Source organism: Equus przewalskii, chromosome 2, assembly GCF_037783145.1.
Source record: "Equus przewalskii isolate Varuska chromosome 2, EquPr2, whole genome shotgun sequence".
Lineage (NCBI taxonomy): Eukaryota > Metazoa > Chordata > Mammalia > Perissodactyla > Equidae > Equus > Equus przewalskii.
In genome coordinates this window covers 21,224,033-21,242,793 of record NC_091832.1, presented here as the reverse complement: position 1 = coordinate 21,242,793, position 18,761 = coordinate 21,224,033, and the positions used below count along the sequence as shown (strand labels likewise).

General features: G+C 35.3%; 1 protein-coding gene and 1 non-coding gene across 7 annotated transcripts in view; one reads left to right on the top strand and one right to left on the bottom strand.

Annotated features, from left to right (window-relative positions):
- AGO3 (argonaute RISC catalytic component 3) overlaps positions 1-18,761 on the top strand; it is a 116,119-nt gene that overhangs the window by 44,577 nt on the left and 52,781 nt on the right. The window contains exons 1-2 of one of the 6 annotated variants that reach the window (XM_070610316.1): positions 3,731-3,823; positions 5,140-5,219. The exons of 4 other annotated variants lie outside the window; for them this stretch is intronic. The gene's annotated coding sequence lies outside the window, so the exon portion shown is untranslated. Of the gene's footprint in view, positions 1-3,730; positions 3,824-5,139; positions 5,220-18,761 lie in introns of those variants that run through there. One more of the 6 variants, XM_008517510.2, reaches the window with a different exon arrangement.
- On the bottom strand, positions 13,492-13,676 carry LOC139082134 (U2 spliceosomal RNA). Its single transcript, XR_011537862.1, has one exon. It is a non-coding gene; the product is annotated as a U2 spliceosomal RNA (small nuclear RNA).

Sequence of the window (18,761 nt, the reverse complement as noted above, 5' to 3'; positions counted from 1 at the left end):
GATTTTGTTAGGAATTTCTAGTTTTAACATGTTGTTAATCAGAGAATTTGGTTTGTATTTCTACTTTTAGAATTTGTCAAGGTATTTTTTATGGCCTAATATATAGTCAGTTTTTGTGAAAGTTTAATAGCTGTTTGAAAATAAAGTATATTCAGTTATTAAGGAAGAGTTAAATGAATACCCATCAGCACTACCATTTTATGCTGTTTAGATCGTTTATTTTCTCATTTACTTTTGTTTACTTGTTCTCTCAGACTGGGAGAAATAAATTTAAATTTCCTGTTGTTATTGTGTTTCTGTCTATTTTTCCTTATATCTCCTGTAATTTCTGCTTTCTTAATGTTGCTGCTATACTGTTGGGAGTATATCTATATATACACACCTCTCTGTTTTCTTCATTGTGAATTGTACCCTGTACAATGATAAAGTGAGTTTCTTTTTATACTTGTGGGCCAGAAGTCTACATTGTCTAATAAAAGGATTACAATCTATGTTTTTGTGAACCTTATCCTATCCATTAGTTTTTCCTTTCCTTTAAATATTTTATACTTTCTGAATCACAGATACAGCTCCACAGCAGCATAGAATGGTTTTGCTTTGTGGGTCAGTTGAAAACTTTTTTTCTGCTAATGGGTGAGTTAAGCCAGATAGATAGGCAGGACGTACATGTTTGGTTGTGGTGTGTCAAATTATTTTATATTTTCTGATTATAGATATTTTTGAAACTTTAAGTGGTCTGTTTTCTGTGCTTTTTAAATGATAGTTCTGATATTAGGAAGTTTTTTTTTTTCCTCCACTACTGGTTACCTTTATACTTAGACCTTCATATAATGTTCATCTTTCTCTCTTTTTTTTAAGGCAGTTTTTTTTCTTAGTAACAATAATATTAGCTTTGTTCTCTATCTTCCCCTTTACTAACTAATTTTAGGCAATAGAGTATTATTTTATTGTTCTTTATAATTTTGCTTAAAATTTTACTACTTAACTTTCAACCTTGACTCCTATCTTTTACTGTAAGGTGCAGTCAGTGAGTTTATTCTACTTTTTGTTTTCTACTCCTATCATTCATTTATTTGTATATAGTATTATTCCTACATTGTTAGAGCATGTAACAGTTACATTCCATTCAGTCACCTCTATGTACATTTTTCTTAATCTTAAATCTACAGTTAATTGTATTGGTGCTAACTACCAGTCTTTTTGCTGAAATTTTTCCTATCATCTCTTGGTTTGTCTTCGAGTTGTTTCTTCAAGAAGATCTCATAAGAATAAGAGCTAACTTTTTGCATATTGAAAGCCATTTGTCTGTAGCCTTATTCCTGAAGGACTGTTTAGCTAGACATAAAATTATCAACTCACATTTTCTTGAGTATCTTATAGGTATTTTTCCACTGTCTTCTGACATTGAATGTTCAGTAGAGAAGTATGATGTAAGCTTGATTTTCTTTTCCCTAGAAGGGACCTGCTTTTTTTGTCTGATTGCAGGGTATTTTTTTTACAATTGTTTTTAGTAGATTTTTTTTCCCACTATTGAACGTTTTGGGTCACTTTTATTTAAAACATGAGATTCCCTTTGAGTCTTTTTTTTTAATCTATCATTTAATTTTCTTTTAAAACATTTCTGTCCTGTTTGCTCCTTACTGTGCCGTTTGTGGTGTAATTTTTACCATGTGCTCATTGTAGTTTAGTCTTTATTTTTTTAATTTTTTTTATTTTTTAAAGATTGACACCTGCACTAACATCTGTTGCTGATCTTCTTTTTCCTTTTTTTCTTTTATTTTTTTTATTTTTTTTCCCCCAAAGCACCCCAGCACATAGCTGTATATTTTAGTTGTGAGTTCCTCTAGTTGTGCTATGTGGGACGCCACTTCAGCATGGCCTGATGAGCGGTGCCATGCCTGCACCCAGGATCCAAACCAGCAAAACCCTGGGCCTCCAAAGCGGGGTGTGTGAACTTAACCACTTGGCCTCCGGGCGGCCCCCATTTTTTGAATTTTTAAAAATCTTTTTCTTCTATTTCTTCTATGAATTCTGCAGTGCTTTTTTTTTTTTTTTTTATGATTAGCACCTGAGCTAACATCTGTTGCCAATCTTCTTTGTCTTTTTTTGTTCTTTTTTTTTTTTTTATTCTTACCCCCAAAGCCCCCCGGTACATAGCTGTACATTCTAGTTGTGAGTGCCTCGGGTTGTGCTATGGGGGACACCACCTCAGCACGGCCTAAGGAGCAGTGCTGTGTCCATGCCCAGGATCCAATCCAAACTGACCAAACCCTGGGCCGCTGAAGTGGAGCACGTGAACCCAACCACTCGGCCACGGGGCCAGCCCCTCCGCAATGCTCATTCCACTTTTTTCCTGTTTACTGGCTGTGTCTTCCCTGAGTTCTTAAATTTCTGCTCTGAGATCTTTCTACATAGCTGCATTAAAATTTTTGAATTCATATTAAAAAGTAATGTTATGATTTTCATCTACTTTGTGATGATATTTTCTTTTGAGTTTTCTTTGTCAGGAATGTTATGCTGCTTTTTTACATTTTTTGGATGATATCTTTGTACAGATACTTGTCTCTTTTTTTTAATTCATATTTGAATGAGATGAGATAGTTTTCCCAAACCACCTATTAGAAGAAGGGGGATAGGACGTTAGGAGCAAAGTGTTTTTCCAGGTTTCTCTGCTCGAGGCCTCTGTCCTCTATTGTTTCGATGGATTAGCCACATCTCCTTTGCCTTTCAGTAATTTACATGTTTAAGAGGTGTGAACTACCAGCCCTGAGCTCCACCAGGTCCTTACTAGTTTCTGCTACCAAGAAATATAGCTCCTGCCTTTTAAAGTGCCTGCTCAAATGTTAACAAGTAGAGAATTTGTGAACGGTATACAGGAGTTCTTGGTACGATTCTTTTAACTTTTCTGTAAGTTTGAAATTACAAAGGAAAAGTGCGTGCCTTAGTTTTAGAAAGGCAGTCCTCCCTGAGATCTGTCACTTCTAGACCACCTTCCGCTCACTCTCATGACACTTTCTACACCTCCTTTCTCTAATCCTTTTGAGATTCCCCCATTCAATCTCAGTTCTAACATTGCAGTTCCCACTTAGGATAGGACCCTCTTCGGGAGTGAATATTTGCTATTCCTTCACCAGTCTCCTTTCATGCTTCATGTCCTTCTCCCTTGTTTTGGTTCTACTAGTCTGAAGTACTTTGGGCCATGTTTACTTGTAATTTGGCACTTTCAGGTTTTATTGTCTTCTAGGTTCACTCAAGATGACGGATTTTTTCTTTTCTTTCTTAAACATTCTCTTTGTTGCTCTGTATTGAGTTCTAGGAGGAAAGTGGGAAAATTTAGAAATAAATTACAGCTGTTTTCCTACTAGAAGTCCAGTTTTAGATATTATTAAGAAATAATTTCTAAATAACTCATTGGTCAAAGAAATCACAAAGAAAATTTTAAATATTTCAAACTGAAGAGTAATGAAAATAGTATATATCAGAACTGGTATGATTAGCTAAAGCAATGCTTATAGAGAATTTTAAACCTTAAAAACCTATTACAAAAGAAGAACAGCATCAATGAGCTACATATTCATCTCAAAAAGTTAGAAAAATAACAAAATTAAATGCAAAGAAAAATAGAAGGAAATAAGAGTTAGAAACAGAAAAAAATTACCTCTATCCTGTAGGTAGGAAGACTTCAAAGGTTTTTAAGAAGGATAGTGACATGATCATATTTGTTTTCCAGAAAGAGACCTCTGGCAGCAGTGTGGAGAATAGATAGAGGAGAAAAAACTAATCTGAGAAGCCAGTTAGGAGGCTTTTTCAATCACTAGTTCAGGTAAGAGATGGTGATGGTCTTATGTGGGATGGAGAGGAAAGGAACATATTCCAAGGATTAAGTTGAAAAAATAGGTTTAAAAACCATGTCCAGAAAAAATTTTGGGTTTAGTTACTGGCACATGGAACTGATTGAAAACGAATAGACCAGAAGGTTTACTAGGTGTTTGAAGGAATTGTTTTTGGAAATAAACTACAAACCTGGTGTATTAGTCAGGCTCAGCCAGAGAAGCAGAATCTGTAGGAGATATAGAGAGAGAGAGATTTGGCTTACCCAATTGTAGAGGTTAGCTAGGCAAGTCTGAAATCTTAGGGCAGGCTGTCGGAAGGGCAGGCTAGAACTCTTGGGCAGTTGCTAAAGCTACTGTGCGTAGGTAGAATTTCTTCTCTTTTTGTGTTGGGAAAGCCTCTGCCCTGTTTTAAGGCCTTTCATCTGACTGCAGGAGGCCCACTCAGATTATCCAGGATAATCTCCTTTACTTAAAGTCAATTGATTATAGTCTTTAATTATATCTATAAAATACCTTCACAGCAACACCCAGATTAGTGTTTGATTGAATAACTGGGAACTAGTGCCTACCCAAGTTGACACATTCGAAACAAAAACAAAACCCCATACCTGTCCTACAAAATGTTGTGATTATTCAGTCTTTGAAACAACCTTCAGGTTAATTGACTGTGCTGTATAATAAACTAACTGCCAACAAGGGTGCACTCGCCAGTATACATTCAGAGTAGTTACTCACTCATACCAGGTGTGAAGGGTAATGTTGTCAACTGAATATGGGAAGTCGATCTACTGTTGCTGGTTAGTTGGCAGTATGTACCGTGTATAAGTAGATAAATGCTAATGTGTCTAAAGCTTGGGGATTCTATGGAACATCTGGATAGAGAGATCTAGTATGTAGTTGGAAATGCCAATATGAAAGTCTGTAGTGGTGGGAGCTAAAAGTAAAAGTTTTGGGACTCCTCAGTATATAAATCCATATTTGAAACTGTAGAAATGGAAAAACTTCTTTAGGAATAGTATTTTGATTGAAAACAGGGATAAGAAGGATAAAGCCATAGGGAATACTAGCATTTAAGGAAGCATACTAACATTAAGGAAGAGCCAGTGAGCAATTAATGATTATCGTACAGGTAGCGTGAGCCAAAAAACGTTGTCAAGGAAACCAAGGGAGGAAACGTATTCAAAGAGTAGATGACTTCACAGTTAAACAGTGGGAGCTTTTCCAGTAGAATCAAGAGTAAGACAAGGATGTCAGTACTATGATATTTAGTCACTATTGTGTTTGCTAACTTCTGTTCTTCTTACAGGTTTCAGTCTACATGTTACTTCCTTGAGAAGCAGTATTTGACACCTTACTCCCCCCCATCCAGCCATTCCCCAAGTCTGAGTTAGGTATTTCTCTTATGTATTCCCATAGCACAGTATACTTCCCCTATAATAGCATGTGTCACCTGAATTATGTTTATTGTTCTGTGTCTCCTATTAGAATGAAAGCTCCATGGACCTAAGGACTGTCCATCTTATTCACTAGTATACATATGTTCCATGCCTAGCACAACTCTTGGTCATATAAACAATTAATAAATTATTAGAATTAATAAATAAAGAATAAATAAAAACAAGAGCATAGGGGGCCAGCCCCGTGGCGGAGTTCACGTGCTCTGCTTCAGCGGCCCATGGTTTCACCAGTTCGGATCCTGCGTGCAGGCATGGCACCGCCCGTCAGGCCACGTTGAGGCAGCGTCCCACATGCCACAACTAGAAGGACCCACAACTAAAATATACAGCTATGTACTGGGGAAATTTGGGTTGAAAAGGAGGTACACAAGGAATAAAAGATTTCTGAGAGGTCTCTAAAATATAAAACTTTATTGAAAACTGTAAGAGAAAATCTAAAGGAATGAAATATATTAGGCTCATTGAGAAGGCTCAATTTGATGAGATGTCGGTTCTTGCAAAATTAATCTATAAATGCAATTTTAAGTAAAATCCCAATAGGATATATCATGGAACTTGATAAGTCACTATTAAGATTTATATGGAAAAATAATTGACCAAGAAAAACCAATATAATTTTAGAGAAGAATAAAGAGGGAGGAATTGCCCTCCTTATTTTAAAGCTATAACAATTATACCACACTGCTTTAAGTGCAGCGCAAGACAGGTTAATGAAGCAAAATCCAGAGCCTAGAAATAAGCTGTGTGTGTGTATATAGAAACTTTGTAAATGTTAAGGTAGCATTTCAAATAACCAAGGAAGGAGTAGAATATTTAATAAATGGTGTTTATCCAGATAACTATATGAAAAAAATTAGACCCATCTTACATCATACCCAAAATTTATTTCTAGGTGGATTATAGTCCTAAATTTAAAAAGCAAAATTTTGAAATTCTTTTAGGAAAAAAATGAGAATATCTCTAATGTTGAACAAAATTTAAAATGTATAAATCATCAAAGAAAATACTGATAAACTTGGCTACATCAAACTTTAAAACTTATAAAAGACGCCATAAGCAAAGGTAAAATGCTAGGATTTCTGCAGCACATATAACCAAGAACTTTACAAAATATAAAGGCAGATTAAGACACACACCTCACAAAAGAAGCAACCCAAATGGCCAATAAATGCATGAAAATCCCGATCTCAAATTCGTTAGCAGTCAAGAAAATGCAAGTGAAATCAGTAAGATACCATTTAACACCTGTGTCAGATTTGTAAAAATTAAAAAGTCATATCAAATGTTGGTAAGAATACAGTAAAAGGAACGCTTACACAATGTTGGTAGATGTATGATTTGCTGCAACTACTTTGGAGAGCAGTTTTCAATATCTAGAAAAGATGAAGTAAAGATGAAATTGCACGTCTTAAAACTCGTAGAATACCATAGGGATAACTTGCATATGTGCCTGAGGCATTATTTGTAATAGCAGAAATCGGAAGCAGCCTAATTCCTGTCAATAGCGGAATAAATAAAATTCTGAATGAGTACAGGAATTGTTATATAGTATTGTGCTGTACTTTGTAACAGTCAAATGGATGAACCAGATCTGTGTGTATCAACGTGGATTATTGAAAGAAGTGTTGGGGAGGGGAGAATCAAATAGCAAAAGGATATATTATTATTTATGTAAATTTAAAACAGAATAAGAGTATATACTAGATACCTAAAAACGCAGTAAAATGATCAAAACATGGGACAAATACACACCAACTTCAGGATAGTGGTTCCCTTTAGGAAGAAGGAAAAGGAATGGAATAGGTTGGTTGGGGTAGGGAGAAGAGATAGACCTAAAAGGCTGCATGTTTCAAGAAAAATGTGAGAGTATATTTGTGTGAACAAACTGTATAGATAACTTATGCCATTGTGAAGCAAAGAAATCAGAAGATTAGTAGTGTTTTTTTTTAAGGCCTATGGTATCTTAATGAAATGAAAATAAAGCCTGGAAATTTTTACAGGTTTATTTATTTATTTTTTGTGTGTGAGGAAGATTGGCGCTGAGCTAACATCTGTTGCCAGTTTCCCTCTTTTTGCTTGAGGAAGATTGTCACTGAGCTAATATATGTAGCAATCTTCCTCCATTTTGTATGTGGGATGCTGTCACAGCATGGCTTGATGAGCAGTGCTGGGTCCCAGCCCAGGATCCGAACCCATGAAGCCCAGGCCTCTGAAGCAGAGTGTGTGAACTTAACCACTGCTCCACTGGGCCAGTCCTGATGGGTTTATTTTTTAATTGTTAATAATATGTAATGCTGCCGTGAAAAATAATGAATGAAAATATTGCACTGACCATCTTACTTGCTTATATTTCCTTTTTTGTTTCTGAGTGATTTTGATTTTGCAATTCTTGGACTTGGTGTATTGCACTGAACCAAACAGCCCTTACTGAACTTGAAATCCACTGGAGAAGACTAGTAATGAGCAATATAATGAGTACTATAAAGTACTGAGTGCAATCGGGGCAATACAATAGAGGGATCCATTGTAGTCTCAGTGTTTGAGGAGCATTTCTTTGAGGAAGTAACAGATGGGAGCTAGGTGAAATTGGTGGTGGAGATAAACATGGAAGAGTAAGAAAGCACAATTTATGGGGCCAGCCCAGTGGCACAGTGGTTAAGGGCGCACGTTCCGCTTCAATCCCAGGTGAGGACATGGCACCACTTGGCAAGCCATGCTGTGGTAGGCGTCCCACGTATAAAGTGGAGGAAGATGGGCACAGATGTTAGCTCAGGGCTAATCTTCCTCAAAAAGAAAAAAGCGCAGTTTAATTCTAATTGTACTTAATCTTGTCTTCAAAATCATTGTTTTCATGGCATTTAATATCCTAACTTTCAACTAAGTAATTAAACTTACTGAATTTTACTAAGACTCAAAAAAATCCTTTTCACATTTCATCATCTCTGAAATTGGGAGATGTCTTAGAGGTGGTGTGGTGGTTTGTCATAGTTTAATTGGCAAGTTTCTTTTTTAGCATACATAAAATGTTGATATACCTTATCATCATTAGCATCTTAGATTCAATGAAATGTGGAATATTTTTTTTAAAGATTTTATTTTTTTTCCTTTTTCTCCCCAAAGCCCCCCAGTACATAGTCGTGTATTCTAGTTGTGGGTCCTTCTAGTTGTGGCAAGTGGGACAGCGCCTCAGCGTGGCTCAGTGAGCGATGCCATGTCTGCGCCCAGGATCCGAACCGACGAAACACTGGGCCGCCTACAGTGGAGCGCACGAACTTAACCACTTGGCCACGGGGCCAGCCCCAAAATGTGGAATGTTTTTTTAATAAAGCCTTCTTTAGGCTTAACTCACTTGCACCTTACATTTTATTATTGTAATTCCTGTGTTTTAAGAGCATCACAGTGAATCTAGTGTTTATTAGTTATTAGTTAGTTATTAGTTGTATCTCCCTTAAGATGTTTTTATTTACCACTTATTATGTACCAAATAGAATGCTAAGTGTTTTACATTATCTCATATAAACTCCACCACAGTTCTATGAGTTAGGTGTTACCCCCAAGTGAAGTTTAGAGAGGGAAATCTCTTTAAGGTGACTTTCTCTCTCTAAAGGTCACACAGTTTATATTTAAGGCTCAAGGTCACATAGTTTATATTCATATGTTAGAGGTCAACTGTTCTGACTCCAAAGCTTACACCCTTAATATTCATAGCTGTATACTGCATCCCTTAAGAAACAAGATTCCTGGCAGAAAAAATCTCAGACCCAGGACGTCTGAGTTGAGAAATGTTATTTTATTTTTACTTTCTTCCTTGTGCTTTTCTATAAAAAGCAAAGTAAAAAGTAGTTTAAAAAGAGTACAAAAGTAGCTTTCTGTAAAACACTCAGTATCTATTTTTGTTCCTAGAAGAAAGTAGTCAGAGTATATAAATGGTCGTAGAATTTAGTAATTGTAATTTATTCTGCTTTAGAGTCAAAAGTTCACACTGAATGTGCTTCCTTTGCAAGGAAAACAGATTTCTAGTAAGTAACTTATTAATCACAATATTAGTGATGTTAGTGTTGCTTGCTGCATATGTTTGTCTTGAGTTCAAGTATCGATCTCTAGGATTAAGAAATAATTTGATTTTTATAATGTTTAAATTAGTCCTCTCAGAAGTAGATCAAAGCAGAACATTTCTTTAGGGTGAAATGAGAGTCTGCTTTTAGGCAGTAGGGCAGGAACTTTATCAACCCGTGATCAAGCCAGGGCAAGTAAAGATTTCTGTGATAGGCTTACAGTCTATTCTCACATTAGAAAAACAGTATAACAGCAGGAGGAATCTCAATGATAGTCTCCATCAAATCTGCTTCTTCATTTACACTGTTTGTGCCCTTCATATGTGGTGCACAGCTGTCCTCTTGGGATCACACTTCACTACCTCCCTGGGGAATTTTGTCTTTCTCCTATATTGATTTCCTGTTTCTTTACCCCCTCCCCCCCCCTTTTTTTTTTAATATTCAGAAGTTTCATGAGAAAAGGGTACTGCAAGAGGCAAAATTTTTTGACACCTTACACATTAGAAAATGTATTGGCAAACCTAAATGATAGTTTAGCTGGGTTCCTATGTTGGAAATAATTTTTCTTCATAAATTTGAAAGCAGTACTCCATTTTTTAAAGAGCCCTAGTGAGGTTTAGTCTACATACCATAAAATTCACCCTTTTTAGGGGCTGGCCTCATGCCCAAGTGGTTAAGTTCGTGTTCTCCACGTCAGCAGCCCAGGGTTCATGGGTTTGTATCCTGGGCGCAGACCTAGCATGGCTCATGAAGCCATGCTGAGGCAGTGTCCCACATGGAGGAACTAGAAGAACCCACAACTAGGATATACAACTAAGTACTGGGGGGTTTTGGGGGAGGGAAAAAAAAAGATTGGCAACCCAAGTTAGCTCTGGGCCAATCTCCCTAAAAAGAAAAAAAGAATAAGACCTCGTTTCTAAAAAAAAAAAAAATAATCACCTATTTTAAGTGAATATCCTCTGTCTTTTTGTTTCCCTTGCTTTGCTTTACTTTCTGGAAAACTTCCTCAACTTCATCTTTCAACCCTCTAGTCACTTTTCATTTCTACCATTACGTTTTTAATTTCTAATAGTTCGTTTTTATTTCCTGAATGTTATTTTATTATAGCATACTATTCCTGTGTCACAGATGCAGTATCCTCTCTTACTTCACTGAGAATAATTTATTTTGGAGTTTTCTTTTTCCTGCACATGCTCATGCTTCTTCCGATTTCCTTTTTGTTTATTTTGATCTGTCTTCCATTTTGGAGGCTTTGCTCAAATGTATATTTTCTTTGATTATTTGCTTGTAGTTCAGAGGGAGTCTAAAACACTGACTAAAAGCTTTGAATGCATTAGTGGGGCCTGTTGACTTTGAGCTTCATCACACAGTGATTTCAGTGGGCTGATGTTGGGGAACCTACAGTGTTAATATCCTTAGGCCTCTCCTCTTGGCTAGTCAAGTTACCCAAAGATGAGTCTTCCAAATTCCTGCTGGAAGGGTAACAGTCTGGTTGCTTACATTCTGGAAGCCAAGTTGGGGATTCTGGCTTGGGAAATGTCTGCATTCAGTTTTAATATTTGTAGTCATTTAACCCTTGTTTTTGGTACAGCCCTGTGCCCTCAATTGTGCATGACTTCTTCCCTCCAAAGAGCCTTTTACTTTTTATAAACAATGAACCTCCAGATTTATGCAGGGGTGAAGAAGGGGCAGTTGTTCAGCGATGTGGAGTTAGACAAGGGATCTAGGACTTTACCTGCTTCTCAAACAGCTTTCCTCTTTTTCTGCACCATGCCTATCCTTCTATCACCAGTTTCAGAGGTACCTAATGCTACTACTTGTCGTGCCTTTTGAGAATTCTACAATGTAAATGCAGTTGATTCGTATCTTTCCCAACATAGCTGGCTTGAGATTTCATTTTGCTGAATCTGCTATGTCAGTTACCACTTGTCCAGTTACTTTCCATCTTCTAAAATGTTGATGCATTTCCTGTTTTTTGTTCTCCTCTCTTTCTAGGTTTATGTCTTTTTTTATTTTATTTTAATTCCTTACCATAGTTTTAGTGGAGTTAGGGATGGAATATGAAATAAACTGCTTGTGGTTAATCTGCCATCTTACCCCAGAATCTTTTCTTAAAAGGTAGAGGCTTTGTCTGATTCATCTCTAAATTCTGACCCATAAAGGAGTCCCTGATATAGTAAGTACTTAGTAAATGTTTAAATGGATGATTAAGTCTTGTTTTACATCTGTAAAACTCAGTTGGTAACAAGTTTATGCTGGAGGCCTAGTTTCTTTTTTTTTTTTTTTAAAGATTTTGTTTTTTTCCTTATTCCCCCGAAAGCCCCCCAGTAGATTGTTGTATATTTTTAGTTGTGGGTCCTTCTAGTTGTGGCATGTAGGATGCTGCCTCAGCATGACCTGACGAGCGGTGCCATGTCCGCGCCCAGGATCCAAACCAGCGAAACCCTGGGCCGCTGAAGCGCTGAAGCGGAGTGCTCGAACTTAACCACTCAGCCATAGGGCCGGCCCCAAGGAGGCCTAGCATTTTGTCTCATGGACCTCTCAATAGGGCTGGTTAAGCATCCTCACAATATTGTGGCTGGCTTCCCCTGAAGCAGGTAATCCATGACAGAGCCAGGCAAAAGCTGTAAAGACGTTAAGGCCTAGCATTGAAAGTTACATTGTGCTGTTTCTGTAATATCCTATTACTTGCACAGATCAGATATATTCAGTGTAGGTCAGACTTACGCAAAGGTGTGAATCCCAGGAGGCAAGACCATTAGGGACTGTCTTGGAGGCTGACTACCACACAAAGTTTCTGTCTTAAACTGGAAAAAGAACAAATTAAACACAAAGTAAGTAGAAGGGAAGAAATAAAGATCACAGCAAAAATTAATTAAATAGAAAACAGTACAGAAAATGAAGCCAAAAGTTGATTCTTTTTATAGAATTAATAAATTGTTAGCAAGACTAATCAAGAGAAATAGAAAAAGCAGATTACTAGCATCAGGAATGAAAGGGGTATCACTAGACCCTTCAGCATTGAGACGTTAATAAGGGAATGTTATGAAACTTTGTATCGATTAATTTGATAACTTGAAACACAACGTTAGAAAAATTGACTCAGAGAAATCTGAATAACCTTTGTATCTGTTAAAGAAATTGAATTCGTAATCCTTTCTCACAAAAATAACTCCAGTCCGAAATGATTTCACTGGTGAATTTTATCAAACACTTAAGGAAAAAATAATACCAATCTTTCACAAATTCAGAAAACAGAAGAGGAGGAAAGGCTTTTCAACTCAGTTTCGTTAGGCTAGTCTGTCTGTGTTACTGACACCTGACAAAAGCAATGTAATCCTCTCAACAGACAGAAGAATCATTTAACACATTTTAAGATTCTCATGATTAAGAATTACAACAAACTAGCAGTAAAAGGAAACTTCTTTGGCCTGATGAAAGCATCTAGAAGAATATACAAGCATCATCATACTAAACGGTAAAAAGAGTGAACACTTTTGCCCTGAGATCAAGAACAAGGCAAGGTTACTTGCTTTCACTACTTCTATTCAACATTGTGCTAGAGGTCCAAGCCAGTGCAGTGAGGCAAGAAAAATAAAGGCATAATATTGTAAAGGAAGAAATAGAACTATCTTTGTTTGCAGAAGACACAATTGTCTACATAAAAAAATCCTAAGGAATCTACCCAGAAAACCCTACCAGAATCAGTAGATAAATTTAGTAAAGTCCCAAGAGACTAGTTGCTTATACAAAAATCAGCACTAGCAATATAACAGGAAATAATACCAGCATTCTACAATTGGAAAAAATAGTGTGTGCTATTTATTATAATATCATCAGAAATGTAATATTTAGGAATAGACTTAGAGATGTGCAAGGCCCTATGCTGAAAGCTACAAAGCATTCCTGAGAAAGATAAGAAAGATAGAAATAAGCAGAGAGCAATATACCATGATCATGGACCAGAAGACTCAAGTTGTTAAGATGTCCGTTCTCCCCAAATTGATCTATAGACTCAACAAAATCCCAAAATCTCATTAGGCTTTTTAAAAAATGTGTCCTGACAATTTATTCTAAATATGATTTATTTGTTTATTAAATTTATTCTAATATGACTCTTAGTATATGAGAATGGAAAGAATCTAGAATAGCCAAGACCATTTTGACAAAGAACAGAGTTAGAGGATTTATACTACCTGAGTTCAAGATTTGCTATATAAAGCCACAGTAATCATAATGGTATGATATTGGGGTAAAATGGACATATCAATCAGGTTATAGACTAGCTACAGATACTACACTTGATCTTAGCCAAAAGGCTGAGACGCTTTTAGAATAACTACAGAAGTAGACCCACTCATGTGGTTGATTGATATTTGACAAACGGGCCAACATAATTTGATGGGGAAAGGATAGTCTTCTCAATAAATGATACTAGAGCAAGTGGATATTTGTATGAAAAAAATAAGCATTAGCCCCTATTTCATACCATATTCAAAAATTAATTCAAAGTGTATCACAGGCCAAAACATAAAAGCCAAAACTGGAAAATGTCTAAGAAAACGGGAAAAATATTCACGTCCTTGGACTAGGCAAAAATTTCTTAAAATATTGGAAACCTCATCTAAGTAAAAAGCCTCTCTTAATAACACTATTAAGAAAATGAAAAGGCAAGCTACTGCTGGGAGAAAACATTTGCAAAACATGTATGTGAACAAATGACTTGTGTCCAGAATGTATGAGAAACTTGGACAACTCAGTAAGACAATTTTAAAAAGTGGTCAAAAGCAGATAATTAACAAAAGAAGATATGTGAATGGCCAATAAGTTAAACATCATTGGTCATTCAGGAAATGCAAACGAGAATCACAATGAGATAGCACTTCACACCCACAAGATTGGCTAAATTAAAAAGGCTGGCAAGGGGCCATCCTGGTGGCATAGTGGTTAAGTTTGCAGGCTTTACTTTGGCAGCCTGAAATTCGTAGATTCAGATGCCAGGCATGGGCCTACACACTGCTCATCAAGCCATGCTGTGGCGGGATCCCACATACAAAATAGGGGATGATTGGCACAAATGTTAGCTCAGAGACAATCTTCCTCAATCAAAAAGAGGAAGATTGGCAACAGATGTTAGTGCAGGGCCAATCTTTCTCACCAAATAAAAAAAAAGACTGGCAATAGCAAGTGTTGATAAGGATGTGGAGCAAGTCGAAATGGTAAAAGTATAAAATTTTACAACCATTTTGAAAATATTTTGGCAGATTCTTTTAAGCATTCTCTTGGCCATATAACCCACCAATTCTATTCCTAGGTATTTCCCCAAGAGAAATTAAAAAATAGGTCCATACAAAGATTTGTGTATGTTTTCATGTTCATAATAACTAGAAACAACCCAAATTTCCAACAACAGCTAAATGAAGAAACAAATTGTGATCTAATCATAGAATGAAATACTACTCAGCAACTAAAAACAACTAACTACTAATTTATGCAGTGGTATGGGTGAATCTCAACTAGGATGTGCAAAAGAAGCCAGACACAAAATGGTATATACAGTATAATTCCATTTATATAAAATTCTGGAACCAGTTAATCTATTATGAAAGGAGTCAAATAAGTAGCTGCCTGGGGCAGATGCGGGAGAAGCTGATTACATAGAGGCAGGGAGGTTCTTTCTAGCGTGATGGAAATGTTCTGTCTTGATTGAGGGTAGTAGTAGAGTAGATGTATACATTTATCAAAATCATTGAACTTTTACATTTAAAATGTGTTTTATTATATGTAAGTTATACCTCAAAATTATTTTTTAAAAATGAGATACCACTACACACTCACCAGAAACGCTAAAATTCAAGTCTGACAAAAGTTGGTGAGAATTTGGCACAATAGTGACTCTTAGACACTGATTGTAAGAGGGTCAGTAGTTAAACCACTTTGGAAGAGTTTGGCATTATCTAGGAGAATTAGAGATAGACATCCTTCATGACTCAGCAATTCTGCTCCTCGATATATAGCCTTTTTTACTAGAGAAATTTGTATTTGTGTGTGCATCAGAAAAACCATAAGAATGTTCATGACGTTATTCAAGTAACCAAAGGAAAGTATCATCACAAATGTCCACCAACATTAGAGTGGATAAATTGTATATTTCTTCAACAGAGTGTTAGGCAGAGCGATAAAAATGAAGATACTAGTTACATTTAATATAGGTGAGTTAGAAACAATCTTTAGCAAAAGTGTCAAAAGTATTACATACTTTATGTTTCTGGTTACATAAAGTTTAAGAATTAGGAAAACTAAACTGTAGTGCTTAGGGATCTGTACTTAAATGTTGTAAATCTATAAAGGAAAGGAAGTGATTATCATAAAATCCAGAATTTTGCTTACCTTGAGAGAGGAGGTTTGGATTGGGAAGGGGCTAGGGAAAAAGTTTCTAGGATACTGGCAATATTTAGCTCTTGATCTGAATGCTGGTTACGTGGATATTCACTTTATAACAATTTGCTAAGTTCACTTTAAGATAATTTGCTAAGTGGCACATTTGTGTTTTATACACTTTAGTAATATGTGATATTTTACATTAAAAATAGAAAAAATACAGATCTTCATGAGGCATTCTCCCATACAACCTCTTCAAGGAGTTAGTTTATATCGACAAAACAATTTTGCCTAGAATTAAGACTTTGGTAGATCAGTGAACAAAGGACATGAATAGACACTTCTTCAAAAATGAAGAGTTCTGTTGAACTCCTATCATGTTCCAGGCACAAGTAGGTGCCTTGTATTGGCTCTCCACCCTAATGCTGCAAGTAGTAGATATTTTTCTGATTTTATAGATGAACAAATAGAAATTCAGAGAAATCATAGTTAGTAAGTGCTGGACCTAGGATTAAAATCTAAGTCTTTTATTTCCAAACGTGTCCTTTTTTCATTATTCTATCACTGCTACCTATGAAAAGAAAAAATAAACCTAGTGAAAAAAATAAACATGCAGCAAACAGTTAATGTGACAAAAAATGAAAGCATACATTTCTAACGGCAACAAAAATTTTTATCAATTTATTGATAAATCTATTAAAAGATGCATGAGAGTTATAGAGTGTATTACAAAATCTTAATGAAATTTAAATGATCTTAATAAATTCAGAGATTTACTATGTTCATGAATTGAAAGACTATCCCACTGATATTCTACACATCTAGACTTTTGATAAATTTTTTTTCCTTAGTTGTATTATATGTATCTAAATACTGGCATTCTAAGTAGTTGATAATATCTCATTTTTCACCAAACTCTTCTCAGGTAATATCTGTACTTTGTTTCTTAATTTTAATTATCTGAATTCTAGTACCTGCCCATTAATTTTAACTGTATGAATATGCTATGAATTTATCTATTTGATTGATGGATATTTAGGTTGTTTCCATTCATTTTACTATTAAAAATAATACTACAGTAAGCATTCTTGTTTGTGTTTCCTTCTGCAGATATGCAATTTCTCTGTAGTATGTATTCCAATATAGTGGAATTGCTGGGTTGAAAATTATGCCCATCTTCAAATTTACTGTATATTGCCATTTGCTCTCCTGATTGTATCAGTTTATATTCCTACAATCTGTATAAGAGCTTTCATTCTTCCATTGGCTTGTTGTCAGTTTTTGTTACCCATCTTGAAATTTGTGCCCATCTTGATTAGTGTAAAATGATAGCTTCATATTGTTTTTATATATATTTCCTTAATTACAAATAAGATTATTAGTGAAAATTTATGTTTCTGGACATTTAGATTTTTCTCTTCCATGAATGCCTGCTCATATCTTTTGCCACTTTTATTGTCTTATCTTGATTTGTAGGAACTCATTACATATTCTAGATCCCAATCATTTGTTATATGTGTTACGCATATCCTCTACCAATTTGTAGCCTGTTTTTTGTTTTGCTTTGAGCTTTGTTTGTGGTATGTTTTTTCTCATAGTTTTCATCATTTGTAGTTTTGTATCTTGTTTAAGAAATTCTTCCTTACCTCCAAGATCATAAGGATATTCTATATTTTCCTCTAAACGTTCATTTTTCTTTTCATATTTAGTTCTCGAAGTAGGAATTTGTATTTAGCCTGAGGTAGGCTTTCAAGTCTGTTCTGCTGGTTTATGTGTCTATCCCAACAGTCTTTTGACAAATCTTGATGAATGTTAGGTCAGACCTTATTCTTAAAAATTATTGCTCTTTCATGTTAATTTCAGTATCAACTTCTTAAGTTCCAGAGGTCGAGGGGGCCTGTTGGTATTTTGATTGAAGTTGCTTTGCGTTTGAAGATTAATTTGAGGATAATTTACATGAATAGGGTATATTGCTCCATTTATTTAGATATTCTGTAATATCATTCAATAGTAAAGATGCTTGTTGTTTCTGTAGGTCTTATCTTTTGGATTTCATCCCAAGTGCCTTATGTTTTTTGTTGTGATTTTAAGTGGTATGTTTTTTAAATTAGATTTTAAGTTGGTTGCTAATGTATAAGAATGTAACCTATTTTTATATTTTTTATCTTAAATCTAGCAACCTTACTGAACTCTCATTAATTTTATAATTTATAGATTATTGGGTTTTCTAGTAGATAGTCTTATTGTGAAGAATAATAATTTTATTTCTCCCTTTCCAATCTTTTTACCTTTTATTTCTCTTAACTTGCATTACTCAGCTAGCTAGGACCTCCTATTAAATGAAGTTGAATTTACCATAGATTTTTGGTAGATACCTTTATCAAATTAGGGAAGTTCCCTTCTAGTCCTGGTACAGTGAGAGTTTTAGCTATGGTGCTGAATTTTATCCAGTGCTTTTTTGGGGCCATCATCTAGGGAAATGATTTTATGCTTATTTCCTTTAATGTTAATGTGGTGTATTTCATTAATAGATTTTTAAAATCTTAAAAGTAAGTATTACTTTTGCTGTAAATTAGCTGATTCCTGAAAGGAGAAGGAGGAATAAAATGCATATGTATAGATTTATAAAATATTAAGAATTCAGCCAAGGGGTGGAGAAGCAAATCTTTGCTCATTCAAATTCAAGCCTAATTCAGCTGTAATCATTTATTTCAACCCATGTTTTGTAAGAACTTTTTTCACTTCAGGTGCGCCTTTCCTGTGGAGAAGATGGTAAACAGTAAAATGATTAGAAGCATAGTGAGATAAACAGGGAAAAATAACAGAAGAATGTTGCACAGTTTGTTTAGTAGTTTCAAGTCAGTGATATAAAACTCAATAGTAGTAGTAGTATAGTAATCCAGTGAAGAAATTTTACCTGTAGGATTAAAGGAAAGGCAAAATAAGCATGTTACTTGTCATATATTTATTTTCCTTTATCTCTTTACTTTTTAAAAATTAACCCAGAAGCAGTGTGTGTTTATTTGGTATGTATC